The sequence below is a fragment of the Nannospalax galili genome, unplaced genomic scaffold (assembly GCF_000622305.1).
Source record: "Nannospalax galili isolate Female #2095 unplaced genomic scaffold, S.galili_v1.0 scaffold1187, whole genome shotgun sequence".
NCBI classification, from domain to species: Eukaryota; Metazoa; Chordata; class Mammalia; order Rodentia; family Spalacidae; genus Nannospalax; species Nannospalax galili.
This window is the reverse complement of record NW_008356355.1, coordinates 273,826-279,068: the sequence shown is the minus strand read 5'-3', so window position 1 is coordinate 279,068 and position 5,243 is coordinate 273,826. Positions and strand designations below refer to the sequence as shown.

General features: G+C 36.4%; 1 pseudogene; it reads left to right on the top strand.

Annotated features, from left to right (window-relative positions):
• Positions 1-4,325: 4,325 nt before the first annotated feature.
• On the top strand, positions 4,326-4,994 carry LOC103751191 (annotated as a pseudogene).
• The last annotated feature ends 249 nt before the right edge of the window (positions 4,995-5,243 follow it).

Sequence of the window (5,243 nt, the reverse complement as noted above, 5' to 3'; positions counted from 1 at the left end):
ATACAGTTTCACAATACATGAATAATAGGAACTTGTTTTGAAGACAAAAGAGCATAAAAATAATAATTAAATGATGGCTCAATAATAAAAATGATCCAGTAAAAATAGTGTAGTACTAATGATCAGAAATTAATTAGGATGTCAGTGAGGGCAAATCAAAGGCAGGTCAAGACCCTCCTCAACCTTCAGGAGAAACCATTCTCCATTCATGAGTTTGTGGTTTTACAAAAGGAACCCTGGCTTTTCCTTTTGTGATATCTGATATGAGCAAATGTATTATACGTATCTCATAATTCTTCACAAAGTGCCATGACATGGACATATTACTTGATGTGTTGTATTTTCAGATCATCTTGTAGGTTCTGATGTATCTGAATAATGAAGCATATTCAAACATTAGGCTGTAAAAGACTTTTCTCCACACCGCCTACAGCCCAGCACAAGGGAATTCTATGCACTAACTTATTATGGTGTTTGAGGGTTGCTAAAACAATGCCCTGACTGCTGAATTCATATTATCTCCTCACCAGGGAGCCATCAGTCTCATAGATTAAATAAAAATAAGTAAGAGGAAGAAGCCGTCTTCTTGGTTGCCAGCTGAAAATAAATTAAAATCTGCTTCCTTTTTAACTATGTTCAATTGTCCTTGTCCACAGGGATCATGCTTTGGAAAACATAAAAGAATGTATTTAGTTATTGATGAATGAGGAATAATTTGGCATTTTCTTCTAGAAAATAAGATGCATCGAAGCTGTGTCTGTATAAAACCATTTTCCTGTCCATGAAGTTTTCAAGTTTAAGAATCTAAACTGCTTTGGAAACCATTATTGCAGCACTCGGTGACAGTGTTTTCAATCCTCCCTTAGAAGAAAGAAGCAAATGTAAGGCACACACATGCAAATGAGGCTTTCCGATCTCTGAGAGGTCAGCCATGGAGCTGAAGCCATGACTTTGACAGCCGGGTGATTTTTACAGTGTAGAACTCCTTTTCCAATAAGAAATAATTTGATTAAAGGATTGGAAACGAAATGTTATGCCTTTAAAAGCATAAAGGGTGTTTTATAATTAAAAGTAATGAATCATAGCTTTGTTCATGTTACAATGTTATGAACTACTCAGGACTTGTCATTGTCATTTGTTTTCAAATCATTGTGTAGGCAGGTGTGTAATCTTTTATGAAATAAAGAGTTTCTGTTGATAAGAAAAGAATTAAAGGCAGTAATTTTGTTTCAAAAGTATATTATGGTAAATATTGTTCTATTTATAGAAGTCCAGCTATGTAATTCATCTAATCATGAACTATATTCATAAAATTTCAGCATAGTATTCTCATTATGCAACTACTAAAAATAATGTGTAAGTAGTTACTGAAATATTATCTTGAAGAGCAAGTTAAAGTACCACACATGCCCAACCAGCATTTATTTATTTATTTATTTATTTATTTATTTATTTATTTATTTATTCATTTATTTATTATTTTTATTTTATGTGTATGTAACCAGGGCACCCATGTCATGCAATACCCATGGAGGTCAGGAGAGGGTGTTGGATCCCCTGGACCTGGAGTTACAGATGGTTGTTAGCCGCCATGTAGATGCTGGGAATCAAACCCAGGTGCTCTGCAAGAGCAGTCAGTCTTCTTAACTGCTGAGCCATCTCTCCAGTCCCAGGTTATCATTTTTAAATTTTTATTCATTTTTCTTTTATGCATAAGAGTGTTTCTCCTGAATGTGTGTAAGTGCTCCCACATTGTACAATGCCTGTAGAGGCAGAAGAGGAGCTCGGATTCCCTGCAGTTGGAGTTACAGATGGTTCTGAGTTGCCATGTGCGTGCTGAGAGCCAAACTTGGTCCCCTACAAGGGCAGCATGTGTTCTTTACTGTTGAGCCATCTCTCCAGCCATTACTTATTTTTATTTATGCAAGTTTTTTGATTGCCAGGATATGTTTTACTCTTATGTGCATAGTGCCCAGGAAGGCCAGAAGAGGGCACCAGAGCCATGCTGCGGGTGCTGGGAATTGATCCTTGGATGTCTGGAAGAATAACAAGTGTTCCTAGCCCTGGAGCCACCTCTCTAACCCTCCAACTTTTTTTAATATATTTTATTTATTATTTTTATTTTATGTGTACACGTGTATTGCCTGCAAGTATGTGAATGCACCCGTGTCGTGCAATGCAGCAGAGGTCAGAAGAGGGTTTCAGATTCCCCTGGAACTGGAGTTAAGGACGGTTCATAGCCACCATGTGGGTGCTGGGAATCGAACCTGGGTCCTCTGCAAGAGCAGTCAGTGCTCTTAACTGCTGGGTCATCTCTCCATCTCCAGCTTATTTTTTAACACACTATTTTGCACTTCATATGACCTCTTTTTAATTTTAACATTTAATTCAATGCTTACATATTTTCACATCCATCTGTAATTCAGGGAGTCTAAGTATAAATTTGTTATGGTAGAGAGTTTCTATCTTTATAACATATCCATATATTAACAAAATTAGCTCAGTTTGAATGGGACTTATTACTGCTTACATTGCCAAATAATATTACTCAGTCTATCAAGCCAACTTTATTCATACCAAAAGAACATCTCACACACCTTCCTAAGCAACTCCAATTGCTCCTACACTCCTTTTTTATTAAGTCAGTTGATAGAATTCCTCATAGTTTATGAAAAGGACTGTTGTTTTCCAGGAACTTTCACCAGAGCAATGTTTACAACTTACAAAGTTGACAGCAAGAAGTAGCATTCTAATCCCAGGTGTAGAGTAAACCTGCTTTGTCAGTATTTTTCAAATTAAAAAAAAAAAAAAAAGACCTTAAAGTAGGTTGACCAATGCCATACAGCTTCTCTATAATTGTCAGTATATTGCAGATACTATGTGAAAACAATTGCTTGATATCATTGCTAATAGATACTTGTATTATGATTTGAATGTATCATGTTGTCCACGGGCTCTCATGTTTGAACACTTGGTTCCCAGCTAGTGCTGTTTGGAGAAGTTGTGGGACCTTCAAGACATAGGGCCTAGCTGGCTGATGAAGTAAAATAGGGCTATGCCTCGAGAGTTACAGGTAGGCCCAGCTTCTGGTTTAGTGGTCTATCTCTCTGCTCTCTGATCCACTGAAATGCAGGAAGCCCCAGCCACTCCAGCAACCATCATGAACTTGACCATGTTTTCCTCACCACGGTGGACTATTCCCTCTGAACTGTGAGCCAACCTAAATTCCTCCTTCCTCAAGTTTCTTCTGTGAAACATTCTGTCATGCTGATAAAAGTGCTACACACTTGTTTCTCTGAAAGTCCATTGTCTGCCATCATCTATTTTGTTTAAACTAAAAATGCTCTCAGTATCATCAATGAATATGTGATTGTCTTGATCCTAATATAGACAGGGATATATAACGGGCTATTTGTTTAAATTTAACAAATTTTTGAGCATATGTGAAAGTTTAAGTAAATGTAATAAAATTTTTTCATTAATGATTGCATTATGGTCCAGAAGTATATTTCATAGTGACTGAATGAAAATGCAAAGTCTTCCACAAAAAGATTTTTATAAAAATATTTGTATCTATTTTCCTTGTAATAGCCAAAACTATAACCAATCCAAGTATCTACAAATAAGACTGATTAAAGAATTTATTCAGTTAAAATAAATTAGCTCACAAAAAATAAAATTCTGAGATAAATCAATACAGATCAACAAAAACTATCCTGTTATGTGAAATAATTCAGACATTCAAAAACATGTATTATATGGTTCAAATGACTTTTAGCTTCAAATAACTCATTATTCTGATAATGATTATTTGGGTCCTAGGAGCATTTTTCTAGAAACTAGAAAATTTGAAAGGCAATAGGAATGTTTTGTGTTTTAACCATTAAATTATAATCCCATTTTTGTATGCTTTGTGGGAAAAAATAATAAAATTATGTAATTTTTAAGAACATAGATTTGTATCTATGAAATTAACAGATTGAATTATAACCAAAATCCAAATTATTAAGAAATCAGTGTGATCACATAATTCTCCTGATCGTCACCTTATCTCTAACATTTCTCATAATTCAGAACAAAGTGCTTCCTATCCAAAGGGGATTTGGTGCTATCAGTTATCCACTTAACAAGCAATAAAATAAGCTGGGTATTATTCCATTGCCTAGGTTAGTCAACATATAATATTGCAAAACTTCAATGGCCGAAAAGCCATATTCCAACTTGATGCTCTTCACACTCATACTTTAAGTGGTGATAGCAATCCTTTAAGGAACCTCTGCTTTGAGAGAATAAGCTTAAATATATTGATAGAGTAAACTTTAGCCATGATGGAAATCATGCACATCCAGGCCAATTAGTCTGACAATCAGATCATCAGATCATTTCTGGGAGGGGATCAGCAGTGATGAGCACAGCATCGACCCCACTGGTACCTAACACTGAGATACCCACCTTCAGTCAAACTGTGTCTCTGAGTACTACACTGAAGACACAGGTGGCATGTTCCCCAAGCTAGTTTGGTGGCTCTAGAGTCGGGGACTATGGACTCTGTTCACTCAGGTCATTTTGACCAGTTCTTCAGATCAGATAACTTTGTTTTTGGTCAGTCCAGGGCAGGGAACAAATGAGTCAAAAGCCACTACACAGAGGGGTTGGAGATGGTCAACTCTGTCCTGGGTGTACTATGGAAGGAGGCCCAGAGCTATGACTGCCTGCAAGTATCCCATCTGACCCACTGGTTTAGGAAAAGCATTGTCTCTGGAATGGACACACTGCTCATCAGCAAGACTGAAGAGTATCCCAACCGCATTATGAATATCTTTGCCATGGTGCCTTCACCCAGAGTGTCCAACACCAGAGTTGAGCCCTATAGCACCACTCTCTCCATCTATCAGTTGGTGGAAAGCTCTGATGAGACCTGCTACATTGAGAATGAAGCCCTCTATGATGCCTGCTTCCCTATACTTTTGTGCTGGAAGTCTCAAATCGATTAATATGATTACTATTCGTCAGTATTGAGAATCATTTTATTATTTACCTTGTTTTCTTTTTAATTTATTTCTTTTATTAAGTAATTAAGTAAACCTCATTTTCATATATGCATTAGTTTGTATTACCTATTTGTTTTTACTTTATTGTGTCAAGATAGAGCATCTCATTAGTTGTTCTTGATACAGACATTTCTATATCATGAGCTAATAATTGTACTCTCTGTGGGAAATAGTCATCTCTAGCCACCTTCA